This window comes from Schistocerca gregaria, chromosome 4, assembly GCF_023897955.1.
Source record: "Schistocerca gregaria isolate iqSchGreg1 chromosome 4, iqSchGreg1.2, whole genome shotgun sequence".
Lineage (NCBI taxonomy): Eukaryota > Metazoa > Arthropoda > Insecta > Orthoptera > Acrididae > Schistocerca > Schistocerca gregaria.
This window is the reverse complement of record NC_064923.1, coordinates 670,262,757-670,285,325: the sequence shown is the minus strand read 5'-3', so window position 1 is coordinate 670,285,325 and position 22,569 is coordinate 670,262,757. Positions and strand designations below refer to the sequence as shown.

The 22,569-nt window shown below is 44.1% G+C and overlaps 1 protein-coding gene across 1 annotated transcript in view; it reads left to right on the top strand.

Moving 5' to 3' along the window:
* Positions 1–11,441: 11,441 nt before the first annotated feature.
* The window catches only part of LOC126268193 (uncharacterized), an 800,619-nt gene continuing 789,491 nt past the window's right edge, over positions 11,442–22,569 (top strand). The window contains exon 1 of the mRNA XM_049973806.1: positions 11,442–11,828. The gene's annotated coding sequence lies outside the window, so the exon portion shown is untranslated. The remainder of the gene's footprint in view (positions 11,829–22,569) is intronic.

The following is a 22,569-nucleotide window of genomic DNA, read 5'->3' as shown; positions in this document are numbered from 1 at the left end:
CAGAGGGAACACTTGCCCTTTGGGCACCCGACATCTCTCCACGAGGAAGGAACAGACCCATGTCCAGTAAGATGGCCAACTGACGAGGCCCAGAAACGGTCAAAAGACCAAATATACGTCGCCCAATGAGACGACCAACCGGAAATGGTTCCCGCTCCAATCTCCTTCCGTCGGACAGTACATGTGTGTGGCCAGCGGTCGGCAAGTATTGGCTGTGCCCGTCTCACTGGCGCTGCGTCCCCAACTGAACTTCACACCCGTGACGACCCAGAAATACTAGCGGTCGCTCCAGAGATGGTACGACAGTGCCATTATCGATAAGCGCTGCTGCTGACACTCGCGCACGCAAACCAGCAACCTAGTGATGCCAGTAAAACGAATAAAAATAAAAATATGGGGCGACAGAACCATAAAAACAAGATGACGAGCAATAAACGGCATGACCGCGAGCAGCGCACGGCTGAGTAGACTTAACTTGTTGTTGTTGCGGTCTTCAGTCCAGAGACTGGTTTGATGCAGCTCTCCATGGTACTCTATCCCGTGCAAGCTTCTTCATCTCCCAGTACCTACTGCAACCTACATCCTTCTGAATCTACTTAGTGTATTCATATCTTGATCTCCCTCCACGATTTTTACCCTCCACGCTGCCCTCTAATAGTAAATTGGTGATCCTTCGATGCCTCAGAACATGTCCTACCAACCGATCCCTTTCTCTAGTCAAGGTGTGCCACAAATTTCTCTTCTCCCTTACTTAACTTACAAAAAGCAATAAAAGCACAACATTCAAAACAGCACTGTCGACAGAGAAATGAAGCTGTACGATAATCTGTGCAAGAAGATTAAAGAGGTTGCTAAAACAAGCTTACTTAAAAAGACAGTTCAAAACTACCTTCTAAGCAATGATTATATAGATTACGCAGACTACGGATTTGGTAAAGAAATGTAGCGCAAGTAAATATTGTTATTATTATTATTATTATTATTATTATTATTATTATTATTATTATTATTATTATTATTATTATTATTACTGTAAGGATAACCTAATTTGTCCGCGCGGGATTAGCCGAGCGGTCTGGGGCGCTGCAGTCGTGGATTGTGCGGCTGTTCCCGGCGGAGGTTCGAGTCCTCCCTCGGGCATGGGTGTGTGTGTTTGTCCTTAGGATAATTTAGACTATGTACTGTGTAAGCTTAGGGATTGATGACCTTAGCAGTTAAGTCCCATAAAATTTCACACACATTGTAACATTTTTTTGATAACCTAATTCGTCCTGATGTCAGATGATAGAGTGCGCAGTGCCACATTATCAGATACACTGCCCGTCTAAATATTTCCAAGACTGCTTTTATTCCTGACCTATAAGTGACGTCAGCGATGGTAGCTTCAAGTAACAACTGTAAACAACAGACGTGCACTCCATCAGTCAGTTATGAGCAGGGTGTACGAAATAGTGGATGTGTGGGCGTAGCGTGTCAACTTTTTTGTGTCACAAATAGCAATGGAGCAACATCTCTAATGCATGTCTTCAGTTCATTCCCCAGAATGTTTGAAGAGGAGAAAAGTGCGTGTAAAGTTTATCTCGCGCACCTTGATACACGAGTAAATACAACGACACGTGGAACCTGGCTGAAACGAAAAATGCGGACAACTTTTTTTCTGAAAAAAAAAAAACGACAAATATCTTCGTGGACCACGAGACTGCCTCGTATTGATACGAACTTTCCACACCACGAGATACTTCTTTTCGTGTATGATGTTGTTGTATACAGAGGAGTTGCAACGTTAGATAGAACACCAACATAAACGTGTCAATAGAACGAAAAACCAGTCCAAGTTGCAAATAATTTATTTTTCATTCCATGAATAGTTTCGGCCGGGACCAATTTTCAAATGAGCATAATAAAGTAGAAAATTGCATTCCCGAAGATGTCAACAAAACGTGTAATGAACATTCACTGTGCATAGTTAACTGCATGCACTGTAAATGTACATTACACAAGACATTTTCGGAAATGCTATTTTCGACTTTAGTATGTTCATTTGAAAATGGGTGTCGGCCCGAGACTAGTCATCGATTGAGAAACTTTGACTAGTTTTTCGTTGCTGACTCAAGTTACTCCAGCATTATGGAAGTTCATAAACAAATGTAACGTTTTCCGAATAAATAGGCAGAAAAATCCGTTATTATTTGATTACATGATTGCAGGATAATCACCGGGAGCAGTCATATCCACAAAATATTTAGAAGTATGGGTACGAAGCGACTTAAGGTGGAACGATCACATAAAATTAATCGCAGTAAAGCAGATGCATGATTGAAAGTCATTAGGTGATTCCGCAGAAAATGTATCCCACCCACAAAGAGTTAGTTTACAAAACGCTCGTTCGGTGAATCCATTGTATCACTCGTCAGTTTGGGATCCGTGCCAGATGAGGAGAAAATAGAGAAGACAAAGAAGCAATGGGACTGCCACAGGAGAAGGGGAAAATGGCAGGGGTACCCAAAGTACCCTCCGCCACACACCGTAAGGTGGCTTACAGAGCGTAGATGGAGATGTACATGTAGACGTTGATCTCATTTATGACAGTTCTCGTCACAACAGATTTGTTTTCTCGCACAATTCCAAATGGCCATCGTTCACCTCATGTCAGAGGTTGTATACGACGTATGCGTAACAGTATGTAACAAGAAGGTGTAGTTTACTTGACATGAAACGCTATAAATATATAAAATCACTTGAAAGCTGTAGAAATACAGTACATCTAACGTGTGGTAACGTGGAGTAACGGCTTTAGAACAGACTATGAAGAAGACGTATCACAACGCTGTATTCTCATTAAAATCTTTCTAAGCGTGCTGCCATGTTATCTTATAAAACACTAGAAATTCTATCTTACTACAGCAACCGATATTACGCTCATGTTGTTGCAGAGTCATTCTTCAGAGCGTTGACTAATTCTGCTAACTTACTCTGCGGAAAGCAGCTGTAACGCGGCCGGAACGCTGGTTACGTTACAGTTTTACCATTTAAGTATTTTCAAAGATGACGCGGCAGCACACGCTGAAGTGTTTTAGGCGGTGGAAGCGTACTTATTGGTACCCCTAATCGTTACTTACTTACCTCTGCAGCAGGTGGTCCTTTAAGCAGCGTGCTACTTTGGTCTCATTAGCGTCGCTCGTCTCCCTTACTTACACGGCTTGCCCGTTTGGCCACGCTCATCTCTCCTAGCCAAGCAGAACTCAGTGAAGAACTCAGAGTCTTCGTGGACTGGGTTAAGCACAGCTCGCCGAGCGGTCGCGGAAAGCCCTTTCTGCTTTACAACAATAGTCTAACCACACACCTGTGACGCCAAAGCGGGCCGGTCTCACTTGGCAGTTAACCCTGCGTCTTTACGGGTCAGTGGAGAGTCTGAATCACTACGGTTAAACGTTCACCCGCTTCCAGTTGCTGGTTGCCTTTCTAACGGCTTCCAGGAGCAACAAAAATTTGATTTTCAGTATTTCATATCATTAGAGAACGAATTTAAAAATTTAAAATCCTTTCATAATTTAAGTCGGGGACCTTTGCCTTCCGCGGGCAAGTGCTCTATCAATTTATTTTATCTGGTCGTTGCGGACGTCGCAAGACATCCTGTTCAAGTTCGGTGGTTGATCCTTCCATTCAGTTTTTTATTACAAAGGCCAACCGGCTCTCTGACAGAACACGCTGAGCTACCGTGCCGGCGCCAACTGAGCTACCCAAGCACGACTCACGACCCGTCCCCACAACTTCAATTCTACTGGGTAGCTCAGGTGATAAAGCACTTGCCGGTGAAAGGCAAAGATCCCGAGTTCGAGTCTCGGTCCGGCACACAGTTTTAATCTGCCAGGAAGTTTCATATCAGCGCACACTCCACTGCAGAACGAAAGTTTCATTCTGGAAACTGGGTGTATGTCTTGAGAAGTGTATCTCATAGCGTATACGTTACCCAGACTATAATCACCCAGTATTTGGGAATGAATGAGAGAACTTAGCGACTTTCAACAAAGTTTATATATAATTTCAAACCTTTTCAAAACTTTTCCTCATCTACATACTCCGCAAAAAGAGGGAAAAAGTTTTATCGGATTGTGCGAAAATCACATTAATTTTATCTTTGATTGTCAACGTTCGTTTAATATTTGCTCAGTTTAAAGGTAAAACCAAATTTTACAGAGCTATTGTAATTAATCTCTATCTCATAAAAGCTATAGAACTATAAGTGAGTGAGAATATAACCAACTATAAGAAACGAAACGATATTACACATAACAACCAGTACGGTTTCCCAGATACAGTGATCTTTCTTTCTTTCGCTTACGCCATAGTCCCGCGGCGACCGCAGGGTCGGCGTGGTTACAACGGATTTGGCAATGTTAGATTTAGGAATGGCCGGATGCCCTTCTTGCCACCACCCCGTGCCCCCAGGACGGAATCAGTGTACCCCAACCGTCTGCGTCTAGTGTTAATCGTGTAATAGTGCGGACGTGTCTCAGATGTCTGCGACGCGTGTAGCTGAGGTGGGACGTGGGGACCAGCCCGGTATTCCCCTAGCGGGATGTGGAAAACCGCCTAAAAACCACATGCAGGCTGGCCGGCACACCGACCCTCGTTGTTAATCCGCAGGGCGGATTCGATCCGGGGCCGGCGCGCCTACCCGAGTCGAGGAAGCAGCGCGTTAGCGCTCTCGGCTACCCTGGCGGTTTCCCAGATACAGTGATCCTGTGAAATCAACTACCATTTCACACATAATTACTGTACGAGAGCTCTGAAATGCATGTTAGTATTTCACTTTGCGTTCATAAGGGTGCAATGAAGAATGGCAGATAATGTGCGTGTGCAACAAAAGCTAAGTCTGATCCAGTCAGCAAGGTCTCATGTCCCTTCGTACATCATTTCTTTTCTTCTGGCAACTAATTTCTCTCTAGCAGCTATATTCTCACTCAGCTATGGAACTAAAAATTGTGTTAAAGGCAAATAATTTTACACTCATTACGAAGCCCATAATTTTTCCCGTAGCTTTCCTGGTTAGGCAGGATACAGAAAACCTGGCGTACTATAAAGTTATGGTTTCTGTCTCGGTGTTGTCCTCCGTGTACAGTGGCCAGGTTTGACTTTAGGACATTGTTGTTTGTCGAACTGCAGCAGAAAGGGCGTCAACACAGACGCTCTACCAAGCATTTACAATTTTAGGGTAATTCAACCCCCTCCAGCACTTTAGAGAAGAGCAGAATAGAAGCTTTTGAACTGTGGTCCTATGGAAGAGAGCTGAAGATTGGATGGGTAGATCGAATGACAAATGAGGAGGAACACCAAAATGGCGATAAAGGAAATTTGTGCCACAATTCAACTAAAAGAAGGGATTGGTTGGCACGACCCATCCTGATGAAAGAAGGCATTGTCAGAGAGGAAGTGTGATGGGTAAAAATTGTAGGAGACGAAGGCTTGACCACAAGAAGCAGGTTGAAATAGGTGTAGCTTACGAAAGTTACAGAGTGATGAAGAATCTTGCACAGGATAGACTAGCATGAAAAGCATCAAAGCAGTCTTCGGACTGCAGACCACAACAACAGCAGGAAGATGAAGCTGTCCTCGCCACCAAGGTTGGTTTGATAGCCTCAGTGCTTTGCTGAGCATGGTCGCCTTGGAATCGGTAAGCCCGAAGCCTTGCTTCGGCCTTTGAACGGACTTATCTAGCGAGATACAGACAGACCTACAGCGTGATCGTGAGCGACGGTAATGGTTCTCAGTTTTCACAAATTTAAATCATTTTATACTATCACACGGGAATGGTGAGTGAACCTTAAAATTTCTTTCTTAACTGAATTAACGTTAATTGGCAAGACGCTAATCTGATTTGAATGCAAACTGAATATCTCTATTTCTATTACAAAAAAATCTCTCTCGTACCAAAAGAAAGATGTTAACTTGAAGCTAATAATCCGTAAGATTGCATCCTATCTTTTCAATGTGTAACTAAATGTGAATGACAGTACTAATAACGGTGTAGCTAAATTTTCAGTAGAACTGAAAAAATCGTTTAGTCGACGGTCTACGTGCCTGTGAATCTGGTGGAAGTCTCTCTAATAAAGCTGCAAACCTCGACAACCCTAAAACATTAAATCGTCTCTACTCTTCTCGCATTAAATCCACCGGAGTCTGTCCTTGTGGAATGACGGCAGCTTAATGAGAACTGATTAGCCCCCGAGGATTTGTAATTTCAAACATGAGAGCAAAATTCCTCTTGTTGTACTCTTGACCGCATACAAACTCGTGCACTAAAACAGTTCGCATTAATTCCGATAGACTTAAGCGACGTCTTATTGCTGCTCATATGAAATTCAGGGAATCGTTGAAAATGGTAAACGAACGTACCTTAGTATTCATAAACTTATGGTATATTCTCTGACCAACACTTCCCTACAAAATACTTTCAGAAATAATGAGTTATCTGATGAGTATTCTGACTTCAACTTCCACAAATTAAGATTTCATTTAATGACGGCCTTCCGTAATGGACAGTAATACAAATACTTCCTCATCAGAAATTAACTGTTATTTTCAATAAAGTCAACATTTTCTCGCACAGTGAGGCAATCTAATCACCTTACACAACTGTCATTGTTACTGTGACATAACTGCAGGAAGGAAAGAAATGATGTGTCAAGAGACGGAGCCGTGATTATCACACTGGACTCGCATTCGGGAGGGCGACATTTCAAACCCGCGTCCGGACATCCTGATTTAGGTTTTCCGTGATTTCCCTAAACCGCTTCAGGCACACTTCGGGATGGTTCCTTCCTTCCCCAGCCCCCCTTAATCCGATGGGAGCAACGACCTCACTGTTTGGTCCTCTTCCCCGAATCAACCAACGATCCAACCAAGAAACAGGAGGCCTTGCAGATTGGACTAGACATAACTTTCGTTGCAGATGCACATTATCTGTCACTGTTCAATGCTACCTTCTGAACGTCAAAAGGAATACTAGTATGAATTTCAGAGCTCTGGAGCAGTAATTATGTGTAAAATGGTAGTTGACTTCACTGGGTCACTATATCTGGCAAATAACACCGGTTGTTATGTATAATATGGCGTCGTTCCTTGTAGGTGATTATATTCTCACTCATTAGTTACACATTCAATCCAATACAGAATAATGCCGGCGATAGAGGATAGTACTTCTATGTATCATTTGTGCAGCTTTCCGTCTCGTTGTTGATGTCGGAGTGATTCTTTTAGAAAGGACACAGTCGATTTTCATTTCCACCCTTCAGCTCGAAGTACTGTTCCCTTACCAGTGACCTCGAAGGCGCCAACATGTCTTCTTCTTCACTTCCAGAAATAGGCATGCAGCCTGTTCTATCTCCACCGACGACTTCTGTTCCTTGGTCATCCCACATCTCTCTTGCTACTGATTTATACTGATTACTTGTTCAACTAACCTTTCTTCTGCAGTCAGTTATTTTGTCTCCGTTCTATGCGCCCTTGATCTATTTTTTTCATTTACGCAGCCTACGTTAACTTCTTGTCTAATTGTTTTTTGTTTGAGCTCTGAGAGTGCATCCTTTAACTTTCCTTAAAAATTTCGTTTCAGCTGACTGATTTTCTTAGTTAATCCCCAAGATTTGTTTCCATATGTTAGAACAGGGGTAGCCATAAATTCCTAAAATTTTAGCTTTACATCCTTTCTTGTCTTTTCACCCAGTGTTCTGTGTATTGTGGCGCACATTGTTTGATACTTATTTACTTTATTAGTCCTGTTTTCATATTCACAGGTAATACTGCATGTAACAACATCTGAAAATGTGACACCTGTGCTATCGATTACTGGTCTAGTACTATTTTGTAACCACTGGAAATTTCGCTTTGAATGCCATTGCTTAGTTTTTTTACTGAATTCTTTAATAGCAGTGCTTACATATTTTATTTAAGCAATGTATTTCAAACTGGTGGTCATTTTGTATTTTCTAATTTGATCGTCAGCAAAGAGCAGATTATTTATGCGAATGCCCAGGTATGAGTATGACACATTGCGTAACTTCCTACTTACACGAACAACGTCGGCTATATCTATATACCAATAACAAATCTGTAAAACCGTTAGGTCTGACTGTCTGTTTTTCAACACGCTTATCTCCAAAACTACTAGATGAATTCTTGTGGGGTCTTGGCAGGTAGCTTGAGCATAGTTTGGGGTATGGTACAGGCTTTATTTCATCAAAATCACAGAAAAAATGGTATAAAAATGTATGTATGTCCGCATCTTCTTCGAAGGCGCTGGACAGATTTCAACCAGACTTGATACGCATATCACTTATCTAGAGAGAGTCGCTATGAGGGTAAGAACTACCTACCTATCAGAGGAATGAAAGTGGGATGAAAAAAAAGTGTAGGCCACGACGTGTGAATACCCACATTTTATTCATCAATAATCGAGAGCGAGATCACTTAGCGAACTGCAATAAACTTAACACGTAATTGCACTTTTTGGAAGCTTCTTCTCACTAACAAAATGATGAAATGAAAAACGGATTATCACTTAACTCATTTTCGCTGTTTATGCAGTAGAATTGTGCATCGAGTACGACGTCATGACGTTTACATTTATTTCTTCTTTCTTACCAACTCTATTCGCAACACGTTTAGCAGACAGTGTCTGCATATGCCGCTACCTACCTACAAAATTATATCATTGTACAACACAGAGAGATGGGGAGCAGGTGATAAACAGAGAAAGGGAAGAAGAGGCGATGGACAGGGAGACAGGCGAAGAGAAGATGGACAAAGGGAGGGGGAGGAGGAGATGGCCAGAGGGGAGGGGAGAGGAGTTTGACAGAGGGAGGGGGAGTGGTGGGTGGGCACAGAGAGGGGTAGGAGGAGATGGACAAGGTGTGGGGGGGGGGGGGGCGATGAGGCGAACAGAGAGAAGAGGAAGAAGAAGCTGAACAGAGGGGGGGGGGGGCAGCGGAGATAGACAGAAAGAGGGGGAAGGAGAAGGACCAAGAGACCTGAAATACATACACGGGCAACCCACAATACTCAGCTAGTATGAGTATAGCACTCCTTTGTTCATCTTTATTAGTCCCCTCTTCTCTTTCCCTGTATTTAGTGTAGTTTCTCTGTAGTTGTAACTGTGACTCATAATTACGTATGTCGTTACATGACTCCTTTCGAAATGAAATGTGCATGGTGAATCAGTTTGTTCACTAATGTCCAACTGCGCACGGCACAGTTTATAGCATTTATTCACTTTTCAGCGGTACATACTACACAGGCTGCAACCACTGACTGTCCACACTGTAACAAACCTTAACTGAAAGTGTTAACTAATTAGGTAGCAAGGCAAGTTTCGAATACACCCGTCTATACTCCGACAAGTTTTCAATGAAATAACAAATCGCACTGCGCACTATATTTGATAACGGTTAATCACGCGTGTGTTAACCAACCTTATTCTGGAAATCTTCACTATTTTGGGCTATGAGTAAATGCAGAATATTTTGCGACCCGTACTGGAATAACGTATATAAATACATAAGAAATGTAGTTCAGCTGAGTAATGTTTGAAGTTTCTCGGTATTACAGTCACAAATATCTTGATAATAATTCATGCACGCATGTACGTAAACACTACGGCAACAACATTTTTTCTTAAATTAGTGAATACAGTACACTTCTATAAAAATACTGTCACCGATTCTTCAGACCACTTTGAATAAAGCTTTAGTAGAACTTCTTTAGCGTTCCGCATGCCGAAATTTACATTGCGATACGGCAGTGTCCAGCTGCTTACACGGGTCGAAACACACATTGTCTGCCTCGTGTCACGTGACCAGCTCCGGCGACAACGCCTCAGACGATATTACAAGCGTCGGCGAGCTACTTCAGTGATCAAAGACTGCATAAAAGGTGGAATAACACAACATTCACATGCTGATACAAATTCTTTATTCCTTGTACTAAATGCCTCGGATATCAACCTTTTTTTTTCATCATGTTCCAAAGCTTGTGCTGTTCACTCTATACAACACCCTTTCATGACCTATGAATGCGATGTATATGCCCTGGTTGTACCCTTCTCGTCTTTACGAATAATTAGCGTACAGTAGCAACACTAACGTAAAGCCGTCCCTCGCTAAAGCCATTTTGCTCCTGTACTACGACGACGTCATTTGTCTTTCTCATTCTGCTGTTAATCATTTCTTCCTGGACTTTGTAAGAAACATTTAGAACATTCCTCTAGTTGTCACAGACACATCTTCCTCCTCCTCACCACCACTATTCAGGTATCATTCTCATCTTCCAACATTTATTTAGGAGGTGTGCCTCATTCCCAACATTAATCCGCCATATTTAAGGAGGTATTTGATTCGACGAGGCCCTGCATCTTTCCTGCTTTTTATCTGATTTAGGGCCTCCTGTACCTCCATAGAGTGTGATGTCATCTCCACGGTACATAAGTTGGTACCCTTCATTCTCTGAAGTTGTTTTATCCTCTTTGTCATCTTCTTCGGTCCACAACCTTTGGAAATGTTTTAGGTAACTCTCTTTATCTGTGTCATTTATTCTTGCAGCATCACTTCCTTGCTTTCTACGTTGTTCCGCGTATTTAAAGGCCACTTCTCGACAGGACATCAAATTCTGATCTTCCTTACTTCCGTTGCGCGCAGGAGTGACCGGTGATGACTGGAAGTCGTCGGGAATCGGCCTTTGCTTATGAGACTTGTGTTACCTCATGCTGGTAATGCACTTAACTTGTCATTCTTCACTGTTGGCTTCGTGGATGTAAAGCAGAACAATCGTTGATGAAAATGGTATATTGATAAGTAAGTACTACCTGCCAGCGAGGGTACGTAGTGGTAAAGATACTGGATCTGCACTCAGGAGGAGGGCGGCTCAATTGCTCGTCCGGCCTTCCATGATTTCCCTAAAGAAGGTGAATGCCAGTATGATCCCTTCGGAAGAGCTTTGTCAGTTGTCAGTATTCTTCTCCGACCTATCCTACTGCGAGAGTGTGCTCGGTCTCTAGTGATCTTATCGTCGACGGGACGTTAAAGCCCATCTTCACTTCGTGTGAGGAAGTATTAATGAAGATACAGCCGAAAAGACTAGTGGATCCGCCGGGGTTGAACGCCTACGTGGCACGAGCTGCGCTTCTCGTGTACTGCGATTAACATAACCGCAACCGCCCGAAAACAGAAGCGAGCGGGACAGAAAAAAAAGAGGCAACAAGAGCAAGGCGACCGACCGCCTGCCGTTTGGCATCCAGGCCTGGGCCGCAAGACCAGCCGGCGAACTCGCGGCCCGGCGACCGTCTCCGCGAGAAGAAGTTGGCAACACTGCAGGTGACTGCCGCCTCGGCCGGTCCGCGAAGGAGGCAGCGCCGCGCCGCGGAGGCCCGGCAAACGACATTCTTCGCCGCTTTGAAACTTGAAAGAGCGAGCGAACGAACGAGCGAGCGGACACGGGCCGGCCGTGCAGGCGCAGGCGAAGGCGAAGCGAAGGCGCCGGCCGCTCAGTCGAGTGAAGGTCTAGCGGCCGGACGGTCAGCGCAGCGCGCACGGCCCAAGACAAGACAAGACACAGGCGGACGTCGTGTAGTGCGCGAGTGCAGTGCAGGTGCGGCGTGTGTGCGGACCGCGAGGCCAGTGCTCTGTGTGCCGCCGAACCACGAGACAACGTGAAGCGACTCTAACTCAAAAGTCTCCTACACGTGTGATTGTAGTTCATCCGTTACAGCAGCATCGATAATTCATCCGTCGGAATCTTGGAACCGCAAGGATTACCGACACGTCTCTCCGCATCAGGTCAGTGCACCTCACACACTCGGTGTTAATCCTGTCCAACACTCAATACTTTGTTGCTTCTCGTACGAGCAAAAGAAGTGTGCGTGTCACCTGTATACACACAACGATTCCGCAAGGCTTCAAAGCTACATTTGAGGATGGCACACCAGTTGGGATTCATATTCGGGAGGAGCCTCGTACCGAATCACGAATAATTCTTTCCTTGGTGTCCCCAATTTACTTAAGACGAATAGTGGCATGGTTAACTAAACAAGACCCCGTCGATTCGTCCCCCGTTTCCCTAACCGTTCTCATCATATCTGTTAAATCATGGATAATACTGTTGTCCATGAGATGTCAAACTGCAGCTTCTTTTCCTGCCTCTGTCTGAAACGTCTTTCGTGGAGACATCATTTGATGTTCACCTGATAACAATATCATGACGCACCGGCTTCTAGTTAATGCATCACGAATTTTGATGAAAACCTTTGTAACTTCTTATTTACAAAGAAATACCACGGCCACGATGACTTCTTTCTAATTCAGTGCAAGAGAACAATATCAACGTAGAGTCTGAGCTCTGCAACCTAATGTTCAGGTGCCATCTGACCTGACAGAGTACCGCAGTGTTGAACGATTCACCGTGCGTAATGGCCTTTGGAGCAACAAACAAAACAACGAAATAACAAAGGAAACTTCTCATACTTCAAAATCGATGATAGCATTTTCCTACTGACTGAAGCAGAAACGGCAAACCCCGTTTCTTTCTGTATGCAAAAAATGGTTTGTACTCCACTACAGCAGCTTTACCGTGCAAGAGTTTGCCGCGATGGCGTTTAGGAACTGGTTAAAGGATCCCATGTACGTACTGAGGAAAGCCTGCCGAAATTTAACTGAATAATGTTCGGATCTATGGAATGAACCTGCGTCGTGCCATCGTACAGTATTGCTATATTTCCATGGCGGTATTTCGTCCGTTTCCCAAGCAAATTCGCACCGTAACACCTTAGAACTGTGTAGTTCCTTCAGTGCGTTCGCTAGAGCAGCCTATAGCGTGGTATCTGCGCCAATCTGATGTTTCGAAAAGAATTCTTGCGCGCCATACTAAAGACCTTCTGTTGCGAATTGTAGAGTGAATCCAAAATGCAGCGTCAGCAGTCAGTTATTCCGGAATATACAGGCGCAAACTTCTGGAACCACTAATAGGTGAATCGGAAGAAGCAATGGTATTGTAGTGTGACCTTCAACTTGCAACGAACACATGGATGTGTATGCAGTTCTAGGGAAAAAAGGGTTACCTCAAGAGACTGATCGAGTTTTGCAATCATCTTCGATACCTTCAAATTTCTTGTAAATATAGCGATATTAAATTCCCTGTGTTCGAATGTGAAGGCAGTTCTTTTTTATTTTTGTATAATGTGGAAAGATATGTATGTGCATTGCCAGTCATTTCGGCAGACATCCAGCCTTTATTTACGCTCCGAAACCAATACAAAATACACGGCGAGAAAATAAGTTCCTGTATCGTCTGTGTTCCCAACAGTTCTGCTCTTGTTTGTACCCTTTAATATCTGTAGAAGCTGTCTGTTGCCCCTAAAGATTTTTTTTTTAATACAGTGTTCAACTGTTGTATTACCGAGGCAATCCTCCAGTCAGAAATGATAAACGCCAGCACGGAAATTCTACCCCTCAACCCCGCCCTTCCCAAAGAAACTACTGAGCGAGGTGGCGCAATGCTTAGCACACTTGATTCGCATTCGGGAGGACGACAGTTCAAACCTACGTCCAGCCACCTCATTTAGGTTTTCCGCGATTTTCCTAAATCGCTTCAGGTAAATGCCGGGATAATTCCTTTGAAATGGCACGGCCGACTTCCCATCCTTCCCTAATCCGAGCTTGTGCTCCGTTTCTGACGACCTCGTTGTCGACAGGACGTTAAACATTGATCCCCACATCTCATAGAAAGCAACTGAGATTTGAATGCGATTCCTCCCAAATTCTCTTTCTCTGCCAGTGCGCCACTTACCTCCGTGGATACACAGGAGTTTTGTACATTTTCTTTGTATCTGTTCAGCTATCAACGAGAAAAGAAACATGGCATGTTCTCAAGCATATGGCCATTAATTAAGAAAAAACATGAATTACTCTTTTATTCTTCCATGTATTATCTCTCTACCTTTATTCGATTCTGTTGTAATCGTGTGTGTCATTCTTTCCATGAAATTCACGCTCTCCAGCCTGATGCGAGGCAGTCGAATTTCACGAGTAACCGTGACTTATAAGCGGCGTTTCTGGCCCTCAAACGTCTTCAGTTATTACATCACCCGCCCGTAAATTGCGGAGTGCATTAAATTTTGGAATAATATGCTTTCACACGACCGAGCGAGGTTATGCATTGTGAAATGCACTCGACTCACATTAGAGAGGATCGATATTCAAATCCATATGTAGGTTTCCCGTCGTTTCTCTACGCTGATTAACGAAAATGACGGGGTAATTCCAACTTTGCCGAGGCCAAAACCTCTAATGCGTCGCTCACGACCACATCGTCGACGGAAAGTTAAAACACAATCTCTACAGTTTTCTTTTTTTCTATCATAAGGACTTTAGAAAATATGTTTCATGAATTATTTAGTAGTGTATTGGGGGTACTTTTATGATGTCTTTTACGAAAGTTGCAGCGTGCTCCTAGCTTTTCTAAGTGACTTCTCAAGTATCTTTGACAGCGTAATATTGGTCTTACGGGCACGTAACCGCGGTGTCCCTACCAAGCCAGAGCGTTCCTTTATGTTCGGCGGAAGATAGACTTACATAGATGTGATCAGTTTGTCTGCTTATACAGCGATGGAAGAGTTTCTACTGTTATATATTCGAGCAACATTTCCTACCCATTTCTTCTTTTCAATCTTTTTTCCTCCATCAATTTGCTCAACACCTAATATCGACGCTCACTTTCTTGGTAGTAAGCTACTTGCTTTATTGTCATTTTATTGCTCGTTGCTATTTTTCAAATGCACCGTGTGATTCTGAAAGATAAGCCGCGCCGTTTTAACATCCTGATGACTGCAAACATTTGTGTGATCAACTTCTGCATGGTTACGAGGACGACATGTCTATTATACTCCTGGATACCAAGAGTGAAGTATGGTAAAGACAGAGAAACTGAAGTCCGGTTTGGGTGTAGGTTGTGTTATTGTTTAAATAAAGGAAACGTTTTTTGTCACTTCCACCAGAATGTATAGGAATCCATCAACAGCATGTACAGACTGTTTCAAAAAGATACATACTATTTCACAAGATCGTGCCTTGCAAATGTATAAAAATAGTTGCTTGGGGTATATTCCGAGTAAGGAAACCCACCGAAGAGCAACAGTTTTTCTTGTTCCGCAAACATGTAGCCGTCTGCATCTTTTTCAACTTCAAGACCGATTAAACAGCTGGGGACCCAACCCAAGCGTCAAGCACACCGAAATGCATCAATACAAAGCTTTTGTTTTCAAAAGAACTATGCGATTTTACAGTGGTAAATGATTCATAAGCATGCTGGTAAAGCCTCGGGGCACTATTTACAGATAAGTTTAGGATCGTAATATGCAGCAAGGAAATGCGGTTCTGCCTTGAGCAAAACCAATTTTTCTTGTTTTACCACTACATGCTTGGGAGAAGTTCCTCCCTCTTCAGTGTGTTTTATTTATTTTCTTATTATTAGATATAGGTGTTTACATTTCTGTCTCGTATTTGTAGAGCAGCTTTATGTAATAATAAAATAATAAATAAAACCCACTGAAGATGGAAAAACTTCTCCGAAACATGTATGGGTGCTAAAACAAAGAAAATTGTTAGCTCAGGGCGGAACAAAATTTCCTTATTTCATATTAGGAAGCAAACGCAGACAAAGAAAGAGCTTCGACCACAAGATCATTAGGATCATAGTTTTCATTTCCATTCCACAAACATTAAATGTCCTTTGTGCTATATATACGTCATTTAGACTGGTCCCACACTTTTGCGAGCATGTCTGGTGATACTCCATTCACTGGTGTTCCTATACCGCGTCGCATTTCTGCCAAACATGTTGGAAGGGAAAGAACGTAGACAGTCTCTGACATACCCATAGAAAACAGATTGCGTACCATGATGTCATGAGACCTTGGGGGGCCAATGGCGCAACGCCCCTTGCGCCATAGTAGATACAATGCCCTGCTCTCGCCGAAAATCACGCCACACTCTTCTAACTTAATTACACCTCGTGAAAAGGAAAACTCAGAGCGTCTTTTGTTGCTGTCGTATCACCATCTCGACTGTTGACTGTGTAATAGACGGGAGAGCGAGCTGTTCTGAGTGGACCCCATGCTGCAAGCACGTGAACCAGGAATTTGCATCTGCGTCAAGGTAAATTTGCTGATCTTAATGCGACGCCCATTATTCCTGGCAGCTACTTGCTGTACTAACACACAAGAGCATATTTTGGTTTACTGCGTGTTAAGAGTCTGATTAAATTCAAAGACAAGAACACAATAACAATAAGACAAATTTACGTAATAGACAATGCTTTCTAGCAGTACAGGGAGAATTGCTTGTTACCTTTACAGAAATTGAATAAAAATATGGAAGCACCGAAAACGCAGCACATTACCACGCATATTACGTGAGTAGATAAAGACAGGTATTGTATGCTTTTCAGGGGAATCGTTTGCTCCTGCAAAATATTGTCAAGTTCCGATGATGATGATGATGATGATGATGATGGAGATTGACAGCGATCATGCACAAGCTTAAGAATGTTGACCTGGTGGCTCTGATGGCCAAGAGAGATGCGACAATTCATCGTGCTCGCAAAAACCACTGCCGGACGATGCGAGCCGTGTGAACGGCGGCCCCGCCGTCATGGAACAACGCATCAGCACTAGGAACAAACATTATACCACGGGATTAACGTGATGAGCCAAAATTCTTGACTGTAATGGTACCTTGCAGAGTAACCATGGGGTCCATAAATACCTCGATATGGTTGCCCAAATTATCACCGAACCCCCAGCCATGTTTCACTCTTCGGATGTCACCTCGGTCAGAAGTTGGAAACAGTGTACAACAAGAATGATCCTACCAACTGATTTTCTTCCATTGTTCCAGAGGCCAGGTTTTGTGGCTTCGGTACCACGTTTTCCTGCTACGGGTATTTGCATTACTGATGATTGGTGTCGGAATTCCAGCTCGCTCTCCATTTCCCTGCTTATTGGGCTCCCTTCGTGTTGTATTGGTGCTAGTGCGACATTCACTTCTGCAGTGACTTTTTCAGCTGTCGTCCCCGTATTAATCCTCTTCGACGATCATGTGTCACGATCACTTCAGGACACTTCCGTCCGCGTTGTGACTGAACCGATAATGATTTTCCACTTTCCCTGTATGCGATGTAAATCTTCGATATGGTACCTCATGAAACGCCAAACTCTTCGGCTACTTTGGTTACGAAAGCACCCAACATCGGAGCACCGACAATTTGCCCATGTTCGAATTCACTTACCTGCGACATAATGCACTAACAATTACACATAACACTGTTCTGTCCACAAATGACACTTGCAACATACTGAGGACATTGCTTAGGTGCTGTTCGTGGTCAAACACAACAGCACAACCAGCAGGCTGCTCAAATGGTTCAAATAGCTCTGAGCACTATGGGACTTAACTTCTGAGGTCATGATCAGAACAACAAAAAGAACGTACATTAACTGATGATAGAATGAAATCGCGGAAACATCTAACCGAGTAGGCGCTGCATTAGATAAGAAGTGGATTTGCATTTGCAAAGAGCGAAATTTAATCTCCGCTTGCCCACCGATTAGGTTTTTTTTGTTTTACCGTGCTTTCTCAAATCATTTTACGTGAACCAGGATGGTTCGCTCGCTTTGGTGTCGGCTGATGTTCCGCCACACATTTTTTTTTTTTTTTAATCTGCGCTTGTTCTCCGCCAGCAAAGACGTTGTTGTTCACAGGTATCTTAATTCTCTTCGTCTCTAACGATTTCTAACCCACTAAGTCTATCACCCTGTTATGATTTATGTTTTCCTTTGCTTTACGAGCCGGCCTCTGTGGCCGAGAGGTTCTAGGAGCTTCAGTCTGGTACCGCGCCACCGCTACGGTCGCAGGTTCGAATCCTGCCTCGGGCATGGATGTGTGTGATGTCCTTAGGTTAGTTAGGTTTAAGTAGTTGTAAGTTCTAGGGGACTGATGACCTCAGATTTTGAGTCCCTTAGTTCTCAGAGCCGCAAAACGTCCATCTGGCGACGCCTCCAATTTAAATCGCGTCCCGGGCACTTACCTCTCGCTGGCAGTCATCTTCCGACTGAGATGTTCGCGCTTTGAGGCTATCTACGACAGGTTCTTTTCAATTCCGACTTCTTTGTACTGTAATAGTAAGTGAATAATGGTATGCTTTGAATTCTATTCGTCACACGCTAAACTGACGGTGAGAAGAGGTCGAAAGTTTTTGCGGCGCAGAGAAACAGAGCAGTACCCGCATAGCTACCGACGCACGAAATGTAAGAGGACCGCTGTGGTCCTTAAGTCCGTCAGCATTGTCCCCAGTCCACTGATGTTGCTGGAACCACGGCGGATCGGAACACGTGAAATGCTCCGAGATTTTCCGGCTGGGAAAGAATGCGTGTGTGTGTGTGTCTGCGGCTAAAGAGCGCGAAGAGCCGCAGTGCGGCTTGTATAGGAAGGGAGAAGCCATTAGAACGGCGCCGAGTATGCATCCCCGGTGGCGCGGCTGCGGAACGCGTGCGATTCGCTTCTCCTCGCTGCCAGCGCTCTGAGGCTCCCCGCCACGCCATGCAAATCGCCGGCCACATTCCCAGTAATCGCCGCTGCCGAAACGTCCGCCGTTCCCACCGCCGTGCTATTCGCTCTTCATTAACACTATTCAGTTCGTGGTTTTTTTTCGATTTCTAACTGTCGAGAACACAACCCAGGCTTTCGCTTTCTTAAAAAAAGATTGGGAAAAAAAGAAAAACGTTTAGTTGCTCGCATTCTGAAAGCTGGCGCTTCATTAGGTACCGTCGGACGAGGATTATACGAGTGAGAAAATGCATACTTGGACAACATTTCATTTGGTGGAACTCCCTTTAAATGCGATTAAGCGTAACTTCTATAAAAATAAGAGAGAACCCTATAGCATCTGATAACAACATCGGACATGAATACCTTCAGAACGACACAGCACACACATAATTAGGGGTCGTACTAGCTATATGAAGTAAAGTGGAAGACGAATGAGACACTTGAATTTGTTGGAAGAGTCCTGCGAAAGTGTATGTGATTCTGTAAAGGAAATCGTCTACAAGGCGCTATTGCGATTAATTGCAAAGTTTGGAGGCCTTATCAAACAGGCAGGATAATAGATACGGAACGAATTCGTAATCGCACTCCCAGTGGTTAGACACTGGATTCGGGAGGACGACGGTTCAATCCCGTCTCCGGCCATCCTGATTTAGGTTTTCCGTGATTTCCCTAAACCGCTCCAGGCAAATGCCGGGATGATTCCTTTAAAGGGGCACGGCCGATTTCCTTCCCCATCCTTCTCTAACCCGATGAGACCGGTGACCTGGCTCTCTGGTCTCCTTCCCCAAAACATCCAATGGCCCTCCTACAATGGTCACAGGATGGTACGGCTCTTACGAAAGAAATGAGAATCGTTGCACTAGTTTCCGTGAAACCCTGTTGTGTACATTAGAGAAACTGTACAGGAAAACCATTATGTGGCCATTATGCTGCACTTCGTATTTGTCTCGTAGGGTGCCTAGATACATATAAAAGGTCTTTTTCTTCTAAAGATTCAATAATACTTGTACAAAGTACCTCCAATAGGTACACTATATTACATTTGCGCGCACACACACACACACACACACACACACACACACACACACACACACACACACACACACACACACACACACAGCCGGCCAGAGTGGCCGAGCGGTTCTAGGCGCTACAGTCTGGAACCGCGCGACCGCTACGGTCGCAGGTTCGAATCCTCTCTCGGGCATGGGTGTGTGTGATGTCCTTAGGTGAGTTAGGCTTAAGTAGTTCGAAGTTCTAGCGGACTGATGACTTCAGAAGTTAAGTCACATAGTGCTCAGAGGATTGTCGGTATACTTCTGTGTGGGTTCTAATCTCTCTGGTTTTATCCTCATGGTCTCTTCGCGAGATATACGTAGGAGGGAGCAATATACTGCTTGACTCTTCGGTGGAGGTATGTTCTTGAAACTTCAACAAAAGCCCGTACCGAGCTACTGAGCGTCTCTCCTGCAGTCTTCCACTGGAGTTTATCTATCAACTCCGTAACGCTTTCGCGATTACTAAATGATCCTGTAACGAAGCGCGCTGCTCTCCGTTGGATCTTCTCTCTCTCTTCTATCAACCCTATCTGGTGCGGATCCCACACTGCTGAGCAGTATTCAAGCAGTGGGCGAACAAGCGTACTGTAACCTACTTCCTTTGTTGTCTGATTGCATTTCCTTTGGATTCTTCCAATGAATCTGTCTGGTATCTGCTTTACCGACGATCAACTTTATATGATCATTCCATTTTAAATCACTCCTAATTCGTACTCCCAGATAATTTATGGAATTAACTGCTTCCAGTTGCTGACCTGCTATTTTGTAGCTAAATGATAAGGGATCTATCTTTCTATGTATTCGCAGCACATTACACTTGTCTACATTGAGATTCAATTGCCATTCCGTGCACCATGCGTCAATTCAGTGCAGATCCTCCTGCATTTCAGAACAATTTTCCATTGTTACAACCTCTCGATACACCACAGCATCATGTGCAAAAAGCCTCAGTGAACTTCCGATGTCATCCACCAGGTCATTTATGTATATTGTGAATAGCAACGGTCCTATGACACTCCCCTGCGGCACACCTGAAATCACTCTTACTTCGGAAGACTCCTCTCCATTGAAATGACATGCTGCGTTCTGTTATCTAGGAACTCCTCAATCGAATCACACAATTGGTCTGATAGTCCATATGCTCTTACTTTGTTCATTAAACGACTGTGGGGAACTGTATCGAACGCCTTGCGGAAGTCAAGAAACACGGCACCTACCTGTGAACCCGTGTCTATGGCCCTCTGAGTCTCGTGGACGAATAGCGCGAGCTGGGTTTCACACGACCGTCTTTTTCGAAACCCATGCTGATTCCTACAGACTAGATTTCTAGTCTCCAGAAAAGTCATTATACTCGAACGTAATACGTGTTCCAAAATTCTACAACTGATCGACGTTAGAAATATAGGTCTATAGTTCTGCACATCTGTTCGACGTCCCTTCTTGAAAACGGGGATGACCTGTGCCCTTTTCCAATCCTTTGGAACGCTTCGATCTTCTAGAGACCTACAGTACACCGCTGCAAGAAAGGGGGGGGGGGGGGGGGGGGCAAGTTCCTTCGCGTACTCTGTGGGAGTTACGTCGTATGTGTGTTTGTAGAATGTGGGTGAGTGTAAGGGATGCTTGCATAGTGCAGTGTTATGTTTGTATCGTACGATGGGAGAGGGTGAACACTGACGCAAGTACTGGAGCTTCCACGGCGAAAAGCATGTAAATAACCCGGTATGGGATAACTACTGTTCATTGACTCTTAACACAGCACGGCTGTTCTTGTGGGTTTTTATTCATACATTCTAGAATGTCTTCATAGTCGCGCCTATACGGTATTGGAAACAAAATAAGTGGAAATTTTACCTCCAAAGAGAGCAGTGTAGTAGAATTCCACTTAAAATCTGATCTTTCGAGGCAGTTCTTATACGGTACAATTATAACCAAATACGTGAGTCAGGCCAGTGCTTCCGATAATGAGTGCGATTGTGGTGATGTTTCCATGAGGACAATGCAGTCGCCTGTAGCGGCTCGTGAACATGACGCCGAGTGACGCCGCTGGAGTGCAGTGAGGTCCTGGCGCACGGCCCATCAGCGCAGCAGACGATAATTGCGGATCGAAAACCTGTCCGGTCTGCGGGCGCAACTCTAGATCGTGGCTTGGTAGCCCCACCTCATGCCCGGGGCGCCTACGACGATCTAACTCCACCAAAAGTATACAGTATCGCCACAAAAATTTTCTTGCTGGGGCTTCGTTTTCACGTCTTTCTTCATTCCTCAGCACAAATACCCATACACTATGAGCTCTTTTTGTAGAGAAGGGGACCTTCAGCGCTTGAAAGATTATAATTTTGAATTGTATACCCCCCCCCCCACCAGCGCGCGCGCCAAAATAGGAATTTCTGTTTATTGCTATTATCCGATCCAAAAAAAGAGAGGAAGAAATTTCTGGAAGTCAACCATGTCGCCCATAACAGTAGAATTTATTTATTTTGTCAAATGATTCTGAAAGTAGACTGCGTGATCGGAAGGACTGGTGCCGAACATTATTTAATATGTCGTACTGTGGACTGTAGGTCATGGCGTTAATAACACAAGGTGGATATAATTGAAGTTTCGCTACATGGGCCAGTGCAGCCGCCAAACTACTATATGGGTAGTCAACATTATGAGAATAATGTTCAGTGTGTGCACTGTGTCAGTAGCAATTGGGTTTGTTGCCCTTCGCGAGTATATACGCATTCTCATTCCACACAGGGGTTGAAGAACATGATTCGGAAGTTCGAATTCTCAGGCAGTTTGGGAACTGCTCCTGGGAGAGGCCGACGGCCAATTGCGCCACAAATTGTTGAAGTTACTGTTTGCATGGCTGAGAT